Here is a 25474-nt window from a genome sequence, read left to right on the forward strand (position 1 = left end):
AAGCTGCCACTTACAATCACTATGGGGTGCAAATATTTTATAAAAATACATAATTTTTACCTGTCAAAAATAAATCACTGACTTTCTAGTGTTTTTGTTTCTTTTTATAGTGTTAGATTGTATACCAACAAAAGTTTAAAATACACGTTTTACGTTCTGTATTGATGTTTGCAGCTCTTGTTTTGAAGAAAGAAAGGAAGTAGTTCTTTAGCTTCCTGGCCGTGTTGACAGATATAGCTAATACATACTGCTTGCTAGCATCGCTAAGTTAGAAAAACACGAAAGAACCCAAGGAGAAAATCATATTATAGGCAAAATTGTGAGTTCTAGAAAGAAAAGATAAAGGGTGACAGACAAGATACAAGCAGCCTGTGAGCGCTGTAAGAAAATGGCTAACGGTTAGCCGCTAACGACACAAAACCTGCCATCTTCTTCTGTTTTTTTTTTCTTTGCTTCAAAATAAAATCCATCATTAATCAAAGCTCAACTTTATAATTCTACCATAAAAACATATAATTTAAAACAGTTTGAGATTCGTGAAAACTTTTAATTCATTTGTGAAAACATGCAAACAGACCAACAGCTCAGGTTCAGACAAGAAGAGCAGATATAAGCTAACTTGACTGGAACATCTGATCACAGATTGTTTACAACACAAATTACATAATTTGTGAAAACAAAAAAAAGAGCTTATCGATTTCCATTAAAATACAGCTACGTCATCTCATCTTGATACCGTTTTCAATCAGTCAAGTTTATTTGTGCAGCACATTTCAGCAACAAGACAGCTCAATTAAAAACATAAAAAAAAAACACCATACAGACATCAAGTGTAAAACCAGTAACAAATGTTACATTTTGTTGGATGCCATCATCTAAGTCATCAATACACATCAGATACGTTGGTCAATGTTTGGGTGATAATGGGTCGAAAGCATCTCTAAACATGTAAGTTTAGTCTTCCTTTAAAGGATCTCAGTGTTTCAGCTGTTTTGCAGTTTTCTGGAAGTTTTTTTTCCTCCAGATTTGTGGTGCATTTTTGAACCTATTTAGCAATCAAACTACAATTTCTAAGCAAATGCTTCAATGCTTTCAAACTATTCAAATATTTTTTAGTATTTCATATTTGAAAGCTTAGCTTGTCTAGAGTTAAATGTTTCACACTGACACAGGTGCACAGCGAGCCCCAAAATGACCTACCTCTGACCCGCGACTGTCGATCAGCGCAAATTTGCAAAGCGATGAAGCGTGTAGGGGCGTCCCAGCCGGATCCCGTCCCTTCCATCCAACATGTCGGGCTGTGAGTGACGCATGGGAAGTAGATTGTGTGCAGAAGAAGCAAAGATAAGCAGCAGTACGCCACCATCAAGTCGTACGATGGAAGTTAATGTCATTTGGCAGTTTTCTTTTTTTCCCCCAAAGTAGCTCCATTCACGCCGCCATATTTTCATTCTTCCTCCACTCTCTCGTTTCACATGGGCTGTAGATGCCTTAATTGTGCTCGCTCTTCAAGGCAGCCTTTTTCACTTGCTCTTGATAAGTCTTTGATATTCTGTGCTTCACTAATTGTAGTCGCTGCAGTACATCTATCTTTTTTCAATTTCCTGATAATTAGCCTCTAACTCTTTCATCTGTCTTTTCAAGTGCACTAAATCTCCTTCTCTAATGAAAGTTACACTGAACTCAACAAGGTTGACGGCTGGTAAAGAAGAGAGGAGAGAGGAAAAAGAAGAAAAAAAAAACACACACCACTTCTCTCTTACATTCCTCTTCCTCTGCCCCTGTCTTTCTCGCTATGGGGAGACCCTGTCCTTGGGTGTGTGTATGTGTGTGTGTGTGAGGTTGGGGTTTCTTTTTTCTGTTTTTTAAAAAATACTTTCAGAACGTGAAAACATCCCAACCACAAAATGAACACAGGTGCCGTTTAATAAGAACATGCTTCAAAAATGACTCCGGTTTAATGGATGGGAGACGTGAGGTTAGCAGAGGAGCAAACCTGGAGTGATCTGCCGAAAAAAAGATCACAAAAACTCATGAAATCACTCAGAGCCACCGGCGCTCTCCCTGAAGACTACAGTCACATCAAGCTTGAAGTAATGAACCAGATTGAAACATTACTAAGAGGAGGAGGGGGTGTTGGACGTCTGGTAATATATTAGCATCGCAGCGTTTCAGGTACGCTTCCTTGCAAAACTGTTTGCATCCATCTTTTCATATCAGGGTTTGTCTTTTCATATCAGGGTTTGTCACGTTACAAGACCTGATATGAAAAGGTTTGATTGGGGAACTTATCAAAACATTGGTTTCATTGTGCTTTTAATGGAGGCCTAAATATGCTAAACAAGCAAAAACTGGAAGGCAATTTTCACAAATTGAACACTAATCTCAAATGTTGTTTTACAGACTCTATAGTCAGTGTATTTTTTTAAATGTATATAAAAATAACAATCATTGCATCATAAGTTTGAAATTCAGGTATCAACTGCAGCCTTACTGGCTGGCCCACCATCCCTGATACGATGCCTCCCTGGACGGAGAGCCTTATGGAAATTCTGTTGTAAATCTACAGTGGTATAGCTTTGTATTCTTTGCATAAAGGAGTTCCAAAATCCACTAGATTTTTTTTCTAAATTTTTTAAGTCTGTGCATCATGACAAAGTCACATGAATGTTACGGATGACAATATTAGACCCATGACTGTCAATGTAGCTTTAGCAGAAATATTTTTTTCCATACCATTCATGCCTAAGACCCATTACCTTCCATTTGACCATGACTTTGCCACCGTGTGTTGGTCGTCCACATTCAGTCGCAATAAAAGTGCAGTTTGCACTAGAAGCATGACAAAATGTTGAAAAAGTTCAAGGTGCATGATGCATACTTTTGCAAGGCACTCTTGTATGCACTGCAGAGCCCTCTCTCAATTTTCTTTCTTACACACTCCAAAAAAAAAATAAAAAATAAACACCATAAAATAAAGTAGAGGACGTTTGAAGTGTGTAGGGACTGCCACTCTAATAGTTTTATGCGTTTCAAGTTGGAGTTCCCGTGATGCAAATGTGTCGTCGACAGGTTTGCTGAGCGTAGAGGCAAAGACGGAAAGAGAGAGGAGCAGAGAGAAGGCAAGGGAAAAAAAAAAAAAAAAACCAGGCATCAAAATTGATTTTTCAATCATGCTTGCTGTTTCAAGAGGGCGTCACATGTTCTAATGACCTCATCCCTCTTGTGGTGATGTGAGTTATTTCACACCGGGCCATTTTAAACCAAGAAGGGTAAGGCGGTGGTGAGGTGGAGGGGTTGGGAGGCGACGGGGAAGGGTTGGGGGTGGGGGGTGGGGGGGTCAGTGCTAAGTAGGGCTCAAAGCAGTGAGGAGTTGTAAAGAAGAGAGGCGGGGTGGGCTAAGGGAATGGTTAACAGGGTCATTTAGATTGGATGGGAGATCGATACTGAGAGGTAGAGAGGAGGTGCATCTCTGTCACTGTGATGTGTGGCTTCGGTGTGATTGTTCTGCAGATTACGTACAAGGAGGGAGGGGAAAAAGAAAAAGGAAGTGCTGTCTGTGAATGTGTGTGTGTGTGTGTGTGTGTGTTTATGTGTGCAGGGAACAATCATGTCAGCGTCCGCCGGTAATTTAAAACACATTTCATGTTTTTTATTATTTGATATTCTGTCCCTGAAAAGAAGAAAGGTTGGGGGAGGAAAAATAAAAAAGATTGTGTTTTATATGAAATTTATACTTGACACTGAGATCCTTGCTAGTGGCTAACCTATTTAAATGTGCAGCAGATTTTTGAATTAATTTACAATAAAAAACAACCTTGTAAATAAACTTTTAAGTTTGTCTCTCAGTTTGAGCGCGAGCACCGTGAGAGTGCTGATAATGCACAAGTGGAACGTTTCAAGTATAATCTCCACACGTCCTTTCATTACTGCACCAGGTCTGAGTGTTTGATGTCATGCTAATCTGCTCTCTTGTTACTCTGTTTGCATGTGTGTGTGTGCGTGTGTGTGTGTGTGTGTGTTCGCGTCCTGTGCTCCGGTGCTGCCTAGAGCATTTCCTGCAGCTTGTTGCAGGTTTTTCTGTCCGACACGGAAAGCCCCGAGGTGGAATTCACTCTCGCATCGTCAACAGAAAAGCAGAACAATTACTGAGACACAACAGAAGGACCAAAATATTTCAGTCCTGAAAGTGTTGGCTGGTGGTTTTAGTATTGTTCGAATCCAATCAATTTCTACTAGTTATCAAGGTAAACACTTTGATTCACATCTTCAGCACACAGGTACTGGGTTACACTTCCAAGTGAGATGGTACTGAGGCCTTTACAGGGGCAACAGGAACTAGAGGAACTATCTTAAGAAAGAGGGGCATTTTTGTGACTAGACAAAGAAAAGATGACATTGTTTTCGTGAAATTGTGGTTTAAAGTGAAGTGAAGGGGGCTGCACTGGTAGGTAGCACTGTTGCCTTGCAGCAAGAAGGTCCTGGACCCGGAGTCTTTCTGCATGTAGTTTGCATGTACTTCCTGTGCATGGTGGGCTCTCTCTGGGTACTCCGGCTTCCTCCCAGTCCAAAAACATGACTATCAGGTTAATTGGTTTCTCTAAATTGTCCCTAGGTGTGTGTGTGTGTGTGTATGGTTGTTTGTCATGTCTGTCTCCGTGTTGCCCTGCGACAGACTGGCGACCTGTCCAGGGTGAACCCCACTTCTTGCCAGAAACGTTTGCTGGAGTTAAGCACCAGCATCCCTCCCGACCCCACTAAGGGTGTATAGAAAATGGATGGATGGATGGAAGTGAAGGATACTAAGACCCCCATGTCTAGACCTGAACTGATGTCTAAGATGATTAATGGAAAACAATAGCAGGGTGAATGAGATGTGCTTTGAGACTGAGGCTAGGCAGCCTGGATGTTATGAATAGTTATTTATACCTGCAAAGAACAGGTAGCAAACGCACATTCAAAAAATCAGAACAGTAGTTTTTAGTAATACTCTGAAGGTTGCTTTCATGCTGCCCAGTAAAGGTTTGCTGTGAGATCCACATTCTACCATCATCATAAATAGTTAAAAGAAGGTTGTAAAATTAGAGGAGAGCACCAGCACCCATCGACCACAGAAACTGATCAAGGGTTTGTAGACAGGAGGAATAATCACTTTGCTTGTGGATCCACTTGCCTGTAAAGCAAAGCGCTTATTTGAAAAAGTAGGAGAATAACTCTTTATGCTAAGTCAGGACAGGAAAATGATCTGACAACAAGTCATATAAAAATGAAGAGGAAGCTACCAAACATTTCCTCTCAAACAGAAGCTAGCAAACATCTCCAAATGCAAAATCCTTAGCAGAGTAAGATGTGCGTTTACTGAAGATGCTATATCATAAAAATTAGGAAGTTTTAGAGTTTAGCTTAGTATTGTGTAAAAATCTAATAATTCCATGTTTGAGCTTCAAAAACAGATGCCAATCTCTCTGGAGTTGCAAAAATATTTCTCCCTGATAGAACTGGTTCTTTAGTTTCATACAAAATGTGTGCTACATTATTTAAATTATTTAAAATGTACTTTGAGATGGCTTGTAGAGCTTTAGGAGGCTGCAGGAATCTTAAACTAATCAGAATACATTCTGCTTTTTCCCTGTTGAAATGCTGAAGTTTTATACATTAACTACATGAATACACACTTTCATATGTTAGAGCATCTTTACTTGATAAAGCATTAAGTTCTATAACTTAATTATGAAAAAAAAATAGAATGCAGCAACAAAAAATGTTCAAATTAAAGTGTCATGTACGGCATTATAAGCCTTCTTTAAAGGTAAAATTTTAAAAATACACTCAAAGATTGGTTATTATACTTTACTGCCAAAACGTAGATCAATTTAGGCATAAAGTGTCAGTTTTATAAAAAGCTTTAGTCACTGATACTTGTTTAGCTGAATGGTCGCCGTGCTGAATGACCAGAAGGAAGAAACAAATGAGTGGATTTAGCCACCACCAAATTACACAATTAAAATAAACATTCAGCAAAAAAAAAAAAAAAAGTGGAAAAATGGAATAAAGATTGCATTCTACTTAACCGTCTCTGCCACGGACTGCAAGCTTTAGCTGATGACATACAAGCCGGTCCTCGTACGCCGGAGCAGTAGTGTTTTAGTGGATGAAAAGCCAGTGAAGGAAAGCAAAAGAAAAACTGCAACACCTAACAGGTCCCTAAAGGAACATTGTATGCTTCTTTGGCTCTGTAGAGGTCGGAGGTCAGGGTCAGCAGCGGAGCAGCTCGTGGAGACTCGGTGTGGTGATCAAAGACCTGTCTGCAGGCAGGAAGCTGCTGACACAGCTGCTTAGCTCCAACCGAAGGACATTCTCTGTAAACACACCAAGAAAAACACGACCGGCTCGCAGAAAATAATAATTCTGCGTTAGCGCTCACTCGGCTGCCGCAGCTCCGACTGCATTATTAAAAAAATAGCGCATTTGGACATTTGCTTGGGGTGGAAAAAAAACAACCTAAGCTGTCATATTTATCCGTTTTTATATTCTGAGAAACAAATAGAAACAAGTATACATGTAAAAACACCACGGGCCAATTATAGCACTGCTTTATGAGTGGAGCGCGCGCGAACGGCTCTAAGCGTAACCAGATTTCATCCAACTTTAACGACGTTCAGTTTGTCCTCAGGTGGCGACGCGAAAATCTGAACTGACTGCTGTAATATACGTACGGCAGCGGAGAGCACGCCGCTACGGGATCCTGTAAAAATTTTAAAATGTGTTTTACTGGATATGATCACGCTGTATCTTCTCCAATAACAGTCATGTGGCAAAAGGCTTAATCTCTTGGTGGGCCTTGTTTTTTTTGTTTTTTTTTTTCTTTCTCCCTCCCCTCCGCATATCTCTACGAAAGTGGCTCGGCTCTTAAATCAAAATAGGAGGAAGAAGAGGAGGAGGATTGGGAAGAGTGGAGTGGGTAACAGGAAACGCAGCTTTCATCTCTTTAAACTGTGTTTTTTTTTCAGGCAGGGAGGTGATTTTGTAATGTGTGAGACAGATCAGATACCGCAGCTCGGTCATCGCAGGGTGCCATCCCACCCTGCGCGCATTCCAAAAATTTTATATATAAAAAATGTTAAATGTGGGGATGAATGAAGGAAGAGGAATCACTACAACATGGAAATCCTCCCCTCCTCTCCGCTTCCTCTTCTCTGTCACGAATTAGCTTCCAATTCAGGTTCCTGCAGCTCATTAGTGAAACTGGATCAGAATGCTCTTTTATCACTCCCCATTGTTCTTTAGCGCACAATGGAAGCGCGCTTCCACAGCAGGCAAAGAGTTCTGGCATTAGCTGACCGTTTATTTTCATTGTGTTGCGCCGTGTCTTTGGCTTGGCAGGCTGGCCTGTTAAGTGTGTTGCACAGGCTCAGCTCTTGCTTACCGATATAATGAGGCTGTTTTGGGGACCAGAACTTCGGAGAGACTCTGCAGGAACTCTGGCAGAGCTGTTTATCTGATGCCATTTGCATCTGACAACACGCGACCGCTCGGATCAATAACGATCCTGCACGACTGGACAGATATGTCATCCGTTTCTCTGAAATGCGGCACTTTTACATTAAAGAGCGACTGCATTGTAGTGCAATGAAATTCCAGTGTATAAAGGCTTTGAATAGAGGTGAAACAAGATGTCGTGTCGTGAGTTGATGTTAAAGTGCTCGTAATGTCTGATATGCCGATAATATCGATACTAAGATCGATACTTTAGTTTCAGATTCTTTCTTGAAACTTTTATTTCATTTTTGTGTTATAACTTATTCACCGCTACCTCAAAATGTTTTTGATTTGCTCTGAAGTAATAATTGTTTGCACTTCTTTTCTACTGTTACTTGTTGCTATGTTTGTTATTAAGGTATTAAAAACATATTAATAACATATTACCTTTCTCTAAACTCTGCCATAGGTTGGAACAAAATAATTCAAAGAAAAAACCTAAAGAACCTCTAAATATTAGGAGTTTGATATGTTGAATTTCAATAAGTATCGACATTAGTATTGGTGTTGGCGATACTGACCTTTTATTTATTTGATATTGAATCAATACCAAAATATACAGTATCATACACTTTTAGCGCTCATCATAAAAATAAAAATGTATAAAATAAGTTGGTAGGTTGTCAATTTAGAAATCCTAATTTTGGCAGTCTTAAGATCGAAAGCATGTATAAAATCCACACCTGCTAAATAAACTTTGAGTAGAAATGAATTCCCATGCAAAAATAATCTGAGTTGGTCACAGAGTTTTTAAATAACAAAATACACTTAAGAGAAACTTTAAAAGCTCTCAGTGACATAAAGGAGCATCTCTCCTGTGTTCCTTCATTACATAGAACAGTCTAAGAGGCAATCTTAACCAGGTGTGTGTCTTCTGGATCCCACTAAATCATCATAATAATAATCTGTTAAAACATATGTTTCATTTAAATTGGTGTAAATAGTTCAGAAAGGACCTAGGCCGGGATGTGAACCCAGAATCTTCCTGCTTTAAGCAAGGATTTGTGCCCCTTATAGCTAACTAACCAGTGAACTGATAGCCACTAACTGTGGAGCTTCGGCGGCTTCGTTCGTTAGTTAGCACTAAATCTGAAATAAATCTAAGACGCTTTTAATGAGCTGTAGATCCAAATAGAAATTCGTAGACTGGTCAAATTTGAACTGGACGCTTCTACGCTGAACAGAGATCGAGACCAAACATTTTCTTTATATGTCAGAATGCAAAAAGGGAGCATCTGCGATGCATTTTTATCATTAGAATCAAACCCATCAAACCTTAACACAGTTTGTAACTTTTAAAGCCTTTATTCTCGTTTGGGAAAACAACAAAAAAAAAAAAAAAAACATCTCGTGTCAATCTTCCGTTTCCCAATATTGCGTCCTGTCTCGTCTCGTGAGCTGGATGTATTGTTCAACTCCAGCACTGAAACTGACATGTGAAAATAACGCACAAGAAGCTGGTGACAACTGTGACTGACAGATTCTTTCCCCCCCTCTACTCACTCGCAAGCACGAAAATCTCCGTCTCCATTTGATCGGAGCAGATAAGTCGACATGTTGGAACGTCAGCAGATTCCTTCAGAACGTCTCGGGGAAAGCGTGATGAAATATGACAATCCCATTTTATGTTTGGCTTTAGGTCAAACTGTGTTAAACGCAGAGCGCTGACAACACCTGGCTGAGAAGCCGTCTGTTCTCTACGCCGACACGTTGAAGAAAGTCCTGAAGCGAGTCGGGATCCAGCAAAGGTTTGGATCTAAACGGAACCAGGTGATCTTTTAAAGCCTGTCGCAAAAAAGCGCTGCAAACTCCACTGCTTAAAGTGGTGTTGTTCTGGTAAAAAAAAAAGAAAAAAAGTGAGGAAAACAGTGAAACAGAACCAAGTGTGATGGATTTGTAACTCATTTCCGTACTAGTTTGGAATTACTCATCCCTTTATTTTATTTTTTATTAACCCAGGCGACCGGAAAACAATCCAAATGTCTTTCAGAACCTGTAAAAGACAGATATCCGCAGTCATTGTACACTACACCATGATTTTCCCCCCTCCATCCTTTCAGTTTTGAGCTAATTTAGATTTTTTTCTCTTTTTTCTCAAGGGCGGTAAAACTAGCTGCCTCTTCAAACTCTTGGAGTATGTAATTTGGTGTAAAACAGTAGCACTTTAGGCGTTCTCCACCAGTGAAATTAAATGGGACCCTGCGGGGTTGTGTTGTAGGGTATTAAGTAATGTTTATTGATGTTTATTCTCCAAGGGGACTGGCGTGGAAAAAAAAAGAGAAAAAAAAAAATCACTCTTCAGCTTTGATTAATTTCCCGCCTTGCTCCATGTAAAGGATGAAGCTCAGGCAAAAATCGCTCTTTAGCCATGACTAACACAGACTGCAAGTTGAGCATCTCTCAGTCCTTAAAAACCGCCTTGCTCTTTTATTGGAAGAAAAAAAAAACGACACGTGGGAGTGAAGGTCTTTTTGTCTTTTTGTTAAACATGATCCCTGACTTGCAGCAAAAATCTATCACCTGTGATGTTTAACGTCTGTTTCCTCGGGTGCCTCGTTCTTTCTACTCCACAACCACAAACTTCGTTGTATGCAACATACGAACACAACATAGCGCATAACAGTGAAGACGAAAGGAAATGATGCGCTGTTTTCAAGTTGTTTTTCATATTTTTTTAAAAATCTGAAAAGTGTGGCATGCAGTTATTAGCAAGAATGAAGTCACTGTTCAAAGAAAGTCAAAAGAAAACCTGTTTGTATTTTGGGGGTTTTCTTTGGCGTACGTGGAACATACTATCAAGCTCCACTCTGTGACATGGTGGAGGCAGTATTATGCTGTGCATTTTGCATTCTTAAAGTATAAAACTGGAAGTAAAACCTTTTTAGAGTCTGTAAAAGATGAGGCTCACCTTCCAGGAGGACAACAACCCTAACAGCCAGATCTACTATTCAGATTAAAGCATCTTTCTGAAGGTCCTAGTCAAATTCCAGTTTGTGGTCTTGTATGTGACACACTATTAATCTAATCCAAGTATAAACTTTGAATATTTAGCAAAAAAAAAAAAAGTGACTTGCAGCAGTAATTGTAGCAAAAAGTGGCTAACTGATCCAGGAGCTGAAAATAAATGCACGCCACACTTTTTAGATCTTTATTCGTGAAAAATAGATGAATTTAAAAAAAATGAAACCCATCTATTCTCCACTTTACATTTGTGTACCACTTGCAGGTCTACTGCATAACATCCCAATATAATAGCTCCATTGGGATTTCAATGGGATATACAATGTTAGCGATTGGAAAAACAAAAACAAAAAAACAAAACGTGAAAAAGTTCAAGCAACGTAAATACCTTTGTAAGGCAGAGCAAACTGTGTCAGACACCAAACCTTCCAACTTGATGGATTTTGGCAGGATAATCTAAAATTCTGTACCGCATGCTTGGTAATTAGACCCATGGGCGCAAGAAAAATCTACTTAAATCCATCGCTGTGAGAAGAAAAAAAAGAAAAGAAAAGAAAAGAAAACGGTCTTTCTCTTTATTCGGTGTCTGCAAGTTCACGGGAATATCTCTAAACCGGAGCCTCTGTTTGTTTCCTCTTTGAATCACCTTTTTCCTAAGTGTTCCTGTGTGTTTCTGCTTGGCTGGCTGCAGGACTGACACCTCTCCCCAGATCCAAGCATGTTCAGTCGCCATCTTGCTTGCCCCCTGTGCCAGCCTGTCATCGTGCCTAACCCATCACTCTCTTGCAGCACAACAAGTCCCCACCCGTCACACGTACACACACGCACACACACACATGCACACACACAAAAAGGTAACTTCTTCCCTTCACTCAACAATAAAATAAAATGAAAGGCTTAGAAAAAAAAAAAACTGTGACAGTGTTGCTATGGTAACGTCAGGTTCAAGCCATCCCTTTTTTTTCCCTAGCTCCCCTTCCTCATTTTCCCCTTTACTCTTTAACACAAATATATATCCGAGCAAACCCTCTGATTTCGAGTCGAATAAAGACTGAACGTGTGTACGACGAGTCGAGGGCCACTCGTGAGACAAATGCTCGCTGCCTTTTTTTATATATATATATATATATATATACCTACCACTTCATGCTCCTCATGTGCTGTTTGCTGTTCAAGGCCTTATTTGATGTAAGCCATAAGCGGTGAGAGGCGATGCTTTTTCTTTTTTTTTTTTTTACAGTGAATTTAGAGGAGCTAAGAGCTGCTGTTAGGGACGGTGCGAAGCCGAATCAAAGCCTGGAAGCTGTTCTAAAAATCACTGTGAAGCCGCCGCGTCGAGTGGCTTATTGCGTTTGTAGAATGACATTATTCCGACGTTATTCTTTAGCGGTGCGGTCCATGACAGAATTGACCTGATTCGTTTGTGCGACTTTATTGGATTCTTATGAAAAAGACAAACTAGGCATCTGTTCTGCAAGATACGGCCGCAGTTTGATCACGCCATTTGTTGCCTTTGAAATTGTGTCTTTAATGTTGTCATATTTAACATTTCTGTGCACATTTGCAGGGGAGAAAGAGTGGCAACCCAGGAAGACAATGTGAGCTCGCATTTAAAATGACTCGTATCGTGAATTTCCGGGGCTGCTGTCACGGAGCTCCGGCAGTCGCTGCAGCCGAACCGGTTACCATGTGGCTGAAATTGAATTAAAGTATCATAAAAGTGCTGCTTTTCAGACATCTTGTCGGAAGTAGCTGCGCTGCAGTGCTAATGCTAGCTTGTGCACGAACGTGAACATGTTGATGTTTAGTTTTGGACTTGGATCAATTCGTCCCTTTGCATCATTGCGTGGATATTTTGTCCCTTCTTGTTTTATGGTGAAAAGCTGAAGTTTGTTTAAGTTGATTTTTTTCTGTATGATTAAGTTTTTTTCATGAAGCACTTTGTTTTAATTTTACTGACTATTGCTTTTCTGGAAAGTTATTTTCCTTTCCTTTTTATTTGGTTCCAAATATGACCCTTAGTCACACCGAACTAACCCTAAACACAGTATAAAAATCACTTTAATTCATAAGGAGTAAGAGTAGGAAACGTCCTTCCTAACTGATGCATGGTTGTTGCAAACTGCATCCCAGCAGACGGCACCAAAAGGTTTGTGCAAGAAATTTCCACAGCTGCTACATTTCTGATTTTTGCATCTCTATGAAAGATTGCAATAATCCGCTAGCTCTTCTGCAACCACAAAATCTCTCTCGATACTCAAAGAGTCCAGTTTAATTTAGCTCCTATAGCTGTACTAATATTTTCCCAGTACATAAAAAAAACATTGAACTGAGGTTAATAAGATGTAATGACATTTTTGAGATGTTACAACAACAACAACAACAACAACAAATAAATAAACTACAGAATATATGGCATTCCTTTATCTGCCTTTATGGGACTTTTACTGATTTGTTTCAGAATATCTTGCAACTGAAAATTAACCTCTTGCCTATCATTGATATGTCTAATAAAAAAAAACTAAAACATAAAACAGGAAAGTGTGCAGTACATACCAATGAAGAGAGGACAAAAAAATCACAACTTCCATGTTCTGTTATGAGCTGGCAGCACACTAGAACCAGAATACCTGATTATTAAAAAGACAGCTGTGGTCACGAAGAGGCCAGATCTGCTAATGACCCCCTGTCATATTCATTAGGCAGCCTTGGCAGCGTCTGCATGGCTTCAGGAGCTGTCAGGCGGTTTACAGCCTGTCGCCGACACCTGACAGCTACTTACACCTGCCCTGCCGTTCACAGGTGCTTTTACAGCCAGTTTGTTACCTTTGATTATCTTCCTTTTTGAATTAGAAAGCAAGACGTTTTAGAATAAAAGAAAAGATTGCCAGAGCGCCTTGCGGAGGAATTCCTGCTCACTGATGTTTTCAAATTTCAACATTTTACAACCGCAAACTATTTTAATGCTATTTCCACAGAGTAGCTGCAAACAAAGCGGTGCATGGCTGAACTGTTTCGTTTTACACGGTTACATGTGAAATGTGGGATGCATTCGACTTCAGCTCCCAACTGGACAAAGCGTTTACTTGGCTGGGCAAAGCGCAACATTAATCTGAGGCCCATGGTAACTATAACGCTGAGAGAATCTGTTGAAAAGAGTTATACAATCCACAAGGCTTTTCTGATAGAAGAGAGGCATATTTATTAAAATCAATTAGAAAGCCAGCATTAAGAGAAACTATGTATGTTTGCCACAAGACACCTGGTACAAAGACTAAGACGGACCTGTTTGTCCTACATGGGAAACTCTACGAGTGGTGGAAGACTGGTGACTGCATCATGCTGCGAGGATACTGTTCTGGAGGATAAGGGACTCTGGTCAGAGTTGATGGGCAGATGGATGTAACTAAACCCATCCCAGGCCAATACTGGAAGAAAACCTCTTAAAGGCTGCAGAAGACTTGTTTCTGGGGCAAAGTTTTACCTTCCATCTGGTCAACAATCCTAAACCTGTAGTCAAAACTATAATGGAATGGGTTAGATCAAAGCATATTCAATAGACCGACCAAGTCAAAGTCTAAGCTCATATCCAACTGTGAAGATTGCTCTTTACAGACACTCACCCCCTCAGTCTCCTTGAGCTTAAGCTATTTTGTAAAGAACAGGTAAAAAGAAAAGACTTTCATCTCTTCCCCTCCACTTCGCAATTATTTCCAAATTTTGTGCTGGTTTACCACTTCTGTTCCAACGAAACACGTTGAAGTGTGTGGAGAAAGCATGGCTAAAAGTAAGAGACTAAAGGGGGCAGGGATACTTCAGCAAGTCGCTCAAGATGTTTTCTTTATAAGACTTTGTCCTTGCATGGCGTGTCGTCTGCTGAAAACGGCATCTGCGTAACTATGGTGCAAAGTTAGACAGCACTCTCCCCACACCCGGTCCGACTGCACCCCGTCACATTTAAGGAGAATCTCCGTTTCACGCTCTGCCCATTTGATACAGGAAGAGAGCAAGCTGCTGCTTGATGGGTCATTTCTTGTAAAGTTGCATCAGTCCTTCCACTTTCTGGCTGAAGTCAATAAGGGCCGTGTTGCCTCACGCCACCCCTTTCTCCCACTCCCCCGCCACCCCTCGAGTCTGGGCACATTGCATTGTGGGACATCCTGTTGGTTCATCTTCCTCCGCGGCTTGTCCACCAGTTGTCTGAACATCAGCCTCGTCCACGTTATGTTCTCCTCTTCCTCCCTTCGCCCTAAAAGAATGACGGATCTGTAAAAGGGCCCGGCTGTCACGATCCTTCAATAGCAGCTGGCTAATTGCTGACCCTAACAGGCCCAATTAGCACTTACAAGCCCCGCGCAGGGGCCCATGGGAGCTGTCTGCACAGACACGGGGACGAGACGAGGCCACGTCGACCGCGCCGTCTGAAGCACAAAGAGCGGCCTCTCTGAAGCCACGCAGCCGCTCCTCTATCTATCTGCTCCTCTTGGCTTTATTACCCCTGCTGCCTCCCCTCTCCATCTCTTTCTATCTTTCAGCCGTCCTTTAGTCTTCGCCTGCCCAGCCCGGGCTCTTTTTGCCGAGGCCCCAAGAGCCCTCCTCAGAGAGATCCCTTGAAGTGCGGGGGGAATCAGAGGCAGACGAGCACTCTGGGAAAAGCCGGCTGAGCGGGAAGGGGAAAAAAAAAAAAAAAAAAAAAACCTCAATGCCGAAGCTGGTATCACAACAGCAACAAGCGTGTAATCAGCAGTCTTTTAAAGTGGCTCCTCAAAGAGCAAGAAGGGGCTAATGTGCACAACTTAAACTGATATTTTTCGATAAAGCCCCACATTTAGAAACTGGCAAACGCGTCAAGCCGGCTGTTCTCTTTTGAGTGTGAAATGTGATAAAGACATACATCTCCCCACTGATAAGGAAAACGCGGGGAGGAGCTGGAGTGGCTGGCACACAAAGGAGCTCTGTCAAGCCATCGGGAGAGTTTGGTGATTTTACAAGCCATAATTCTCCCACTTGGAAATAAAGAATAAGGGGGTGAAAAAAAAAAAAAAAACGCAGTGTGGAAGATGATTAACGTGAGCTGGACCGCTCATCCCTCATCTATTCTGTTATCTCCATTATTTGGAAGGCATTAAAAGAGGCCAGGGATGGCAGCTCTGGGAGAGGGGCTCAGGAGGTGGGGGAAGTTCTGTGTGCCGGGATACTAATTACAGTGTCCACTAATAGCGCCTCAAGTAAACCAGGCCAATGCATCTTGCTTGATGAGAACATGCATCAACCAGCTTAATTGAGAGTAAAATGAGGCAGGCGTGCCACAGGACCTATTAATCAACATTGATGAATGAAAGTGTAATTAGATGTGGAAATACAAAAAAAAAAAAAAAAAACGGGGGAGAAGGAAAAGCAATCGGTTAACTAAAAGTTAAGACTACAGTTGGTAACTAACAAATTGCAATATTGCACCCATTAGCCGTTTATCTTTTTTTTTTGTTTAAAAGACTTCTGTCAAAGTTTTTTTTTCTTTCTTGCAATTAAAGTGCTTTAGCTGTTTGCTGAGGCATTGTTTTGATTACGTTGATATTGCACTTCCTGCAGATTAGTGGTGAGTAATCCTGCACCTGCAATACTGGCTGCACCTGCTGCAGAGCACGGTGCTCCAGCCTAATTAGTTTATTCAGTGTTACCCCCTATCAACTACAGCCGTGCTGTGGTAAAAGTGGCACTGGTTCATTAAGTATGTCTTATTCTTTTTGAAAAGAAAATGTATGTTTCTAAAGAAAAGGAGGGGAAAAAGTACTTTTAAAATGTATTTAAGAAATTAAAACTTTACTTACAGATCATTAATTTTTCTCTGAAAAGCAAAATATAATGAATTTGTGGCAATCCGCAGCTTATATCAAATTATTTGGACTCCCTTTGGTGGTATTTAGAGGAAATTAAGGGGAAATGTTTTTATTAACTTTTTATAAATTGCAATTATGATGCAAATCATCTGTAATTTGTAATTATAGCTGCAGTAGGTAGTTCATGTTTTTCACAGATTTGCTAAAACTGCCACCATGTTTGGACAGATAATTTGAGACGGATAATCTGTGAAAAATATTGAGTTTCTCTGCCTCATCCCTGTGGTCCTTCTGCAATCTGCAGAAATACACAGCTTGGTCAGAAACAACCAATCAGAGCCAGGAGGAAGGTCTCAGCAATGTCAGAATATAATGACGGTTTTAACAAATATGCAAAACATATTTTTTTGTAAAAGTTGCCTGCTGCAGCTCCCTCCATCATGTTTCACACATCCAGAATCAGGTAATTTGTATGAAAAGTTCAGAAGGTAAACCTAGATATCACTTACCCTGGCAACAGCCCCAAATAATCCCCAGAGAAACAGGAGTTCTCGGTATTCTGCCAATGAAATACACGTTGACGTCGGAACATTTCTGCATCGCCTTCCCATGCAATTCACAATGCAACACTTCGCTACACTATGTGGACGGTTCAGTTAATATTTTGAAAGGTTGAAACTGGAAGTGAAAGTAATGGCTTGGTTAACTTTCTGAATAATATGGGTAATATGTGTGTGCAGTGCTGCATTTTCATTCCCTGATGGTCAGTTCATCCTATATTATGATTTTTCTTTTTAGAAGAAGAATCTCTGACTTTATGGTGTCTGGACACAGCAGAACACTGAGATTCACACCACCAGTCCAGATACACATGCACTATTCAGAATCAGAAATCATGCACAGGAGCTCACATATTTCCCCTTCATTTCCTCACAGACCAGGAAAACACAACATTTTCAACATTCTACTACTTATGGCAAGACAGGAGACCATGTGACCACATCTTTAGTCAGATAGTCAATCAGGGACCAAAATCACAACATTTGTTACATTTTAAGTTGATACGTCTCACTTTCACACAGCGCTGGTGTCAAATCCTTTGAAAAACCTGTTCCACATCTTGTTTGTGGCGGCGCTGCACCAAGAACCCCTGAAGGAAATGCCACAAAAACCCCTGAAGAAGACTTGTAAGCATAAATGGAGTATTGTCAGATTTAGCAGTTGTAGGATTTCTCTTGCCCAGTGATAGACTAGCGACCTGCCCAGGGTCTACCCCGCCTCTCGCCCGCTGATCACTGAAGATAGACACCGGCACCCCTCCTGGCCCCACTAGGGATAAGGGTGTAAAATAATGGATGGATGTTTGGTTGGATGGATGTCCCTCGTCTTTGGTAAAAAGACTACAAGCCATTTCTCCCGCTAACATTAGTCATGGGCATTTGTTTTGATTGTATTTACCCAGAATTCCCTGCGCTGTAGTCAGTTTCCTGCTTTTGGAGAAGTGCCTGGTCCACTTGTACCCGCATATGCATTCGAACTAGAGTTCACTTCAACCAATCTGAGACCCGGGTTTTCAGGTGGTCCAGAGTTTGCTTGTTTTGGTCCGCATCACAGTTCGACTGCGCGTCCACATCTGAACGAACCGGACCTTCTGGGTGAACGAGCTAGAGTTTGATTGAAGCGGACTAAACAGGGGAGATGTGAATGCACCCTTAGTGTCGAGACACTTGTTATGAAAGGTTAGAAAACTTTCCTCTGAGCCAGGATAACTCTGCTCACCCCTCTTTTATATCACGGCCTGGATAAAGCAACCGTGCCGCTTCCATATACCGAAATGTCCAAAGTAATACGATCCGTTTATGACAAGGCAAGCAACTGTCATCACTTTTGTTTTTTGTTTGTTTAATTCACGTGACGGTGTCAACAAATTGAAGGGTTACTCGATGTCAGGAGACTTGGGGATCAGGCGTATGATATAGCGTGACATATTCTGCCTTAATCTGTGTTTATTGTTCATCTTATTTATCTTGCGCCACAGCATTTTCACTCCCTGACATTGACATTCATTGCCGGTCCTGCGCAGCCCCATGAGCTATGTGAATAAACACAGCAAACACAACACCCTTGAAACGCCATAATCCCTTTTGTTTTGGTGGAAGCTCTCCTCGCTGTGTATGCAAGCGGGAAAGCCTCTCCATCTTCACACACACTCGCACGCGCGCACACGTAAAGCCGTACAAACAGATCAGCACGCGCACGCATGCAAACACACTTTCCTCTTTCTCCTCACTTTCCCTTTCAAAAGCTGTTATCTATTTATAGACTTTGATATGTAAACCTATGAAATCTTACCTCAGGCAAGACAATCAAACCCGTTCTTCTTCAATCCGCTGGAATCAAAAGACAGAAATGGGGAACAAAAAAAGAAAGAAAAAAAAAAAACGATGAGAAAAGCGAAACACAAAGGAGACACAATGTAAGTGAAGAGAGGCAAAAAGGCCCGGTTAAAATATGAGGTTGATAATTACAGCCGGAGACAAGGCGGATTAGGCTGACGCTTTCGCCAAACACTTCGCGAACGGGAAGACAGACAGTGGGAGCAATATGTTTTATTTTTTCGACCAAACACTCATTGCCTTCCCCTTCTCTTTGCATTACTAGAGCAAGGAGAGGCCAGCGATCTGTCATGGGGCAGCGTGTCCGATGCACGAGACGAACCATAATAAAGTGGACAGCGGGGGGAAATAAATGCGGCAGATTTACCAAATCTGGAGAAGGGAAAGTCTAACGCGGCGTAGCAGCGCCGGGCATTAGAGGTCAGCTCCATTTTCTCCTGCGCACACTGACATCATCTGCAGCGGCCTGGCTGAAAGTAGCCTAAACCTGCACCGCTACCCCAGACCCCTCCACCCCCGCCGCCAGAATGACATATTCAACCCCCCCTGTAAGTCGTGTGGACACGACGGGCGGCCGAACGCGAAATCCAAATCAACACATTGTTTTTGCAATGTCAGAGGCAGCCAGGGAATGACCATCACCCTCTGGCTCGGGGATATTTGTTGTCAAAACGGCAGCCCCGCCAAGCGCTTGAAATAATCTAATCCGGTGGATATTGACTCGTTAGGGTCATTATGCAGGCTTGACCTCGTTCTGTAGGGACGGATCTCGGCACGGAGGGAGGCGAGGCACGGGCGGACGAGGGCGCAGTCTGTGGAAGCACGTGGCGCGCCCGCCGTCAATAAGGCTGACGCGTGTTGGCTTCAGAGACGGGTGGCTGCCTGGTGGAAGTAGCACGACACCCGTTGACTTTAAAGCCCTTTAGGGCCCCAGGCGCCAAACAAGACAACACAGATTAAGTAAGTTTTAGCAAGAGGGGAAAAAAGGAAAAGAAACATTATTGGGTTGAAGCGCATTGAACTGTTGTTCTTGTGTTAGGACACAAAGTATTCCTTTTACAGACATTTATATAAACCGCGTCTGGTAAAGTATTTCATAACCATTGAACTTTTTCTCATTTTGTCAGACTTTTGTGTTTTTTTTTTTTGTTTTGTTTTTTTTTAAAGGAAAATGTACAACAGACTACACCGAGTTCCTTTAAATCAAGGCTAAAAACCCACCTGTGTATATTTACTTTTAATAAGTGAAACATTGATCAACATATTTGATGTTTGATTTCAACGACATTTGCCAAAAACGTTGTTTATTGCTTGTTTCACACGTGACTGAATGTTTTTATGACGTAAAGCACTTTGAACTGCCTTGTTGCTGAAATGTGCTACACAGATAAACTTGACTTGACTGAAATTGCGCATAGTTGTTATAAAGTTTTAAAAAGTGTTAGTATTTACTCCTCCTCAGTCAGAAGTTTCTTAGGTTATAACTCTGCAGTTTGCGCATCTTGAAACTTAAAACTTAAAGTCTTTGTTTGAGGCTGGTCAGATTGGTTGGAGGTCATTTGTAAGCATCACTTTTCAAGGACTACCACAGATTCTTAATTGGGTTTAGGTCAGTACTTTGACTGAGCCATTCCAGTGCAATAACACGCTTTGACTCGCTTGTATGCTTTGGGTTGTTGTCCCGCCTGTACGTGACTCTCCACCCAGTTTCAAGTCTTTTGTAGCTTCCAACAGATTTACACCCAGAAGTAAATAAAAAAAAATCATTTTACGATGCTTAATTGTATTATTTTCTATCAGAAACAATCTGAGCGGTTGAATGAAAAGGATTTCGAATTTAAATATACCAGTATGAATAAATCTGGGCTTAGCTGTCCATACTGCTCATCATCAACTCTGACAGGCTAATTTAGGATGTCATTTTGTAATCCTACAAACTTCCTCTGTTTGCTCACAAAATGTCTTTAGTCAACTGGTCACACTTGAATTTTATTTTTTTTCAGGGTATCAGAGTCAAGACGTCTGAATACAAAAGCACGCCACACGTTTCACATATGATCAAAAGCAAAATAACAATGAAACAATCAAATTGTTTCAAATGATTTATACGTTTCCAACTCTCATTTCAAACTGCAGACTCATTGCTAACAAATCAAACACATCCAGCGAAGCGGTAACAATAATATACAGCAAAATAAGTACTTTAATATAAACCATCCCTTAGGACCATAGGTACATCGCGGATATTAATATGTAATAATATGTGATACTTTATAATGCCTATGAGGAAACTTACACATATTGTTTTTAAATGTTTAATTTTACATTGCTGATTATTTCTGCTTAAATAATTAATCAGGAGAAAACAATATGCTGCGCACAAGCTAGATAATAATGTTAAGCAAAAATATTAAATAAAAAAATCACCCCTTTAGTTGGGGCCTTCCTGCTGCTCTGTCTGCTAATGAACAGTTGATTTCACCATCATCTCCATCACCTTACGGGGGCCAGAGGAGGAGGCAATCCTCTCTGCTGTCTCCTTGTGTCTCAGAAATAATAAATAAGCGTTCTTTTAATGGCTGACTTTATGTTGCTTGTGCAGCAGAGCTGTCGCTTGGCCGGCACCGCTAAAGATGCAATCACCGCGGTCGGCGGGTGGAAGATGGACGAGTGAGCGGGACAGGTGGACAGGTGAGATAAGGAGGTTTTGTGAGAGGCAGTCAGGCCTGGATTTGTGTGGCTGTCCGCGGCCGGACACTTAATAGCTGATGGCAAGCTGTGATTGTGATGAACATTTTAAATCTCAGGTCCAGTTTACCTTGACCTTTTTCCTTCCTCCCTTCTGGTGTATTGCATTTCTGGTGCGTCGTCTGTTGTGCGGGGTTAATGTCTTTGTTTCACTCTCTCTCTATGTCTCTCTCTCTCTCTGCTGTGTCTGTTTATTCAGAAATCCTTGAAACGTGTGACGTGTTTAATAGACAGTCTTTCAGGTTTTCTTTTTAAAGCAGTTCTTGCTTTTAGCTAGCATTAAAGGGTCATTCCACCTAGATAACACACATGTGGATGGCAGCAAACTTCTTTGGTGTCACTCTGCAGACAAACTTTTTCAATATGTGTACAACCATCCATATACATGCATAGCACACATTCAAAACCAAACACTACTTGAGAAAACTCTTCACATACAGCTATATGCATCAGATTTTGATTTATAATTTTTATTTAAGAATACCGAAGAAAACTTCAATTTATTTCCTGTCCTAGGGAAGCTTAACACTAGATCTGTCACTGTCAGGGTTTCTGTACCTGATGTTAAGTGTTTAAAAATTCAGATCTCATTTGACATTTTGCTCCTCCAAAATCCTTCAAATCAGACTTTGACTATGCCACCCACTCCAAAGCCATTTTTGATCTATTTAGTGATGGACGTGGTGGTGTGCCTTAACACATTGTGTTATTGTGCAACCCAAGTGTCGCTGAATTTAGGGTCACAGACTTACAGCTAGACAATAACTGTGTTTCCATTAAAGTTTTCTTTGCATTTTGAAGTATTGCATTTGAAAATGTTGATGGAAGCAACAGAATTTGAAATAATTCAAATTCTGCAAAAAATAAAAAATAAAAAAATTGCAAAAAAAAAAAAAATATTTTTTTTTAGCAGTTTCCATCTCCCCGAAAAAAGGGGAAATGGAAACTCATTTACCCCACATTGCTGATCAGCCATGTCCGCTGTTGGTGTTTGCATTTTCTTGTCTACGTCTCCGGACAGCATGTCACGTCGCTAATACTAGTTGACTTGACAGAACGAGTACAACTTGCCTGATTCCAAGACATTCCTGAAATCATCTGCTAGTGTGTAACTGCTGCTTCCTGTTACGGTCACGTGCAACGTCAACATCTGACGAAATCACGATTTACCTGGTTGATTCTCTCCAAGTTAGAGGATGGATATATCTAATTTTTATTTTATTTGTTTGCAATATGTTACAAGTTTGCTCAAAGTTCACATGATAATTGGATGGAAACCCAAATGTCCTTTGGAGGACAAAGCAGCCCCAGACCATCAGAGTTTCACCGCTTCTGGTGTTAATTTTGGTCAGCAGTGGTTTTGGCCTTGAAACTCTCCTATGGATGGTGTGTCTATCCAGTCTCCTCCTTACTGATAAATCATGAGAATAGACCTTTACTGAAGGAAGGTGTGCCTTCAATGTTGCTTTGGGTTTCTTGCTCTTTTTAAAGTTCACTCCTCAGGAGTGAGAATCGGCATCCCCAACTAAAGACGTTTTCTTACCAAACAGTTGTTAGACCAATTCACTGCCGTCAAATACTTTCTCCCAAAGGAAAGTTTTGTCAGATGTTTTCGAGAATGGATTTATTTAGCAAACTCTCAAGTAGAGAAGGAGAGGGAGTCTGTTGTAGAGAACGGCGCTAGGTACTGCAGAGTTAACCTGTAGTAGATGCAACTGTGACTAAAATGAAGATGTCTTACAAGAAACACACCTTACCCACCAGAGAGGGGACAGAAACCATCCCGATATAGGACAAAGGCCACGCCAATTGATGTGGTTTTGAAGAGCAAAACCATTTATCTTCTAAATGAGGACAAAGCCAGCCAAAAAGCAGCACATATCTCACTCAGCGGTGAGACGTTTCGTGCGACGCAAAAAAGCAGCAGCTACAAGTTGTGCAAATAAGTGCTCTAAAGTCATCCGTGATGCATTAACCGGATCGTGCATTCCCATCGCCCTGCACTCAATCTCTCGCTGTTTAGCCTCTCTGAGCGTGATCGATGCGCTCCAGCCCGATTCTCTGATGAAAGAGTCATCTATAGGTTGTGAGTGTGCGCGCATGTTTTTTTGTTTTGTTTTGTTTTTTTCTCCATTTCCTATTGCTGGCTGATTTGAGCGAAGTTTGATGGATGTGGGTGGACTTGTCACATGTGGGTGTGTTATCTCTTTGTTGTGTGAAACGGAGACAAAAGAAGAGGAGTGCATGAGAAGACTGCGAGTTTTTATTTTTTTTTCTGTGAAGTGCAAAAACAAAAATGTTTCTCGGCGCAACATGCGGGGAGAGAGAGTGGGAGAGAGATTAGAGTGGCTGAGGAGCAAAAAATAGATTGATCAGATAGCATGATAAGAATAACTGAGGGCTTTGTTTGTTAATTGTTTTTTTCTTCTACCCTCTCTCTGTTGCGTTTAACATTTCCCTGATCCTCCCCTTTTCTTTTTTTTGTTTTCTTCGGCATTCTGTTATTTCACGAGAGGTAAATATGGAAACGTCTGTATTTACACCTTGTAGTAATTAGGCTCCTTGCCTCTGTAGATTAGAAAATAACCTAATTAGGGATATTTTTGTTTTGTTTGACTCCACACCTGTGCTTCTGCCTTCTGTGTGTGTGTATGTGTGTGTGAACGCCTGGCTGTTCCCTGCCCTCCTGGGTGGAGGTCTACATGAACCACTCTGGGGCCACGGCGACCCGCTAAGGGGAATCAGACGTGGCCTCCCAGGGCGGCATGCAGGACCAGGCAGGGAACACGGCCCCGTATTACCGACACTTAATCCCCTTCAGAGGGGTCAGGTCTGCAAAGCCTCATCCCCGGTGAAGGAGAAAACACCTGTGATCCATTTGGCTTCCGAGCGTCAATGTTCTTAAACGGGCCCCGGGGGAGCTGGGAAACACGGAATGGTGTTTATCTAGGGACGGACGCGGAGAAATTTGTCGGGACGCCTGACGATGTGTCACACTGGAAATCTTTAAAAATATTACCATTCGCTTATTTATTCAGAGGGATTTTAATCAAATCCATGGGTGAAAGTTTTGGTTTCTATGAAACAAGTGCAACAACAGCAACTTTTTCTCCATTTCTTGTAAGTTGTTCAGTGTTTCTAGGAGCTTAAAATTGATCATCTATAACTTTTTGCTTTCCAAATCTCAGTCCACAGTCTAAAACTCCTGCTTGTCCTGCGACTCTTAAATAGTGAGCAGGATGGCCTGCATGTTGGAGTTAACTAAGATGACCTTAGGTGACTTAGTTATTTACATCCCAACTTATTATTTGACAGACATCCCAGAAAAACAAAAGTCATGTAAATTTTTTGTACCTTCGCACACAAATTTCTCAGACACAAATTCTTGTTGTTCACTGAAAGCCGTTTTGTACCGGCAACGCTTGAATTGCAGGCATATGTATATGCTGCTTTGAGATCCGATTATTTGCAGTATCGTTCATACTCGTAGTTTGTTGTTAGAAATTGTGGTCATGTGCCTCAGCAGTTAGTTTGATTTGATTGAGGTTCATAATTTGCCATAATCTGAGTCAAAAAGCCCAAACATGCATTGAATCCACAGTCCATCAAAGTGGAGTAAAAGGTGCTATTTTCAGGGAGTAATATGCAATCAAATGAAAATTTAGAAAGAATTTTAGGATTTCTAAGACAAAGACAGACAAATGTTTGAGTGGAAAAACTGATGGAATTTGTCAGAGATTAAATGGATGTGCAATAAAAATGTTCAAAGACTTTCTGCCCATCATACTTGTAAGCATGTAAAGTTTACTAAACGATATCGGTTCTTTAACTGGGACTGTGTCATAGTTTTCACAGCAAACACTCCAGAGGTGAAGTGAAATAAAACCTCATCTCCACTGTTAGGTAAGGAAGAAGACCTGTAGTACTTTGGGCCTGTTTCTGCCACGGCGTTGTCAACATCCAAAACACTGGTAACGGTGTATGATATCCAGA

General features: G+C 41.2%; 1 long non-coding RNA gene across 3 annotated transcripts in view; it reads left to right on the top strand.

Moving 5' to 3' along the window:
* Nucleotides 1-25474, top strand: part of LOC103143084 (uncharacterized) — a 132490-nt gene that overhangs the window by 106333 nt on the left and 683 nt on the right. For 2 of the 3 annotated variants that reach the window (XR_476752.2, XR_001663250.1), the window contains one exon: nucleotides 21336-21419. The exons of the other annotated variant lie outside the window; for it this stretch is intronic. This is a non-coding gene — a long non-coding RNA (uncharacterized LOC103143084). Of the gene's footprint in view, nucleotides 1-21335; nucleotides 21420-25474 lie in introns of those variants that run through there. 3 annotated transcript variants of the gene reach the window in all.

This window comes from Poecilia formosa, unplaced genomic scaffold, assembly GCF_000485575.1.
Source record: "Poecilia formosa unplaced genomic scaffold, Poecilia_formosa-5.1.2 Scaffold0, whole genome shotgun sequence".
NCBI lineage: Eukaryota > Metazoa > Chordata > Actinopteri > Cyprinodontiformes > Poeciliidae > Poecilia > Poecilia formosa.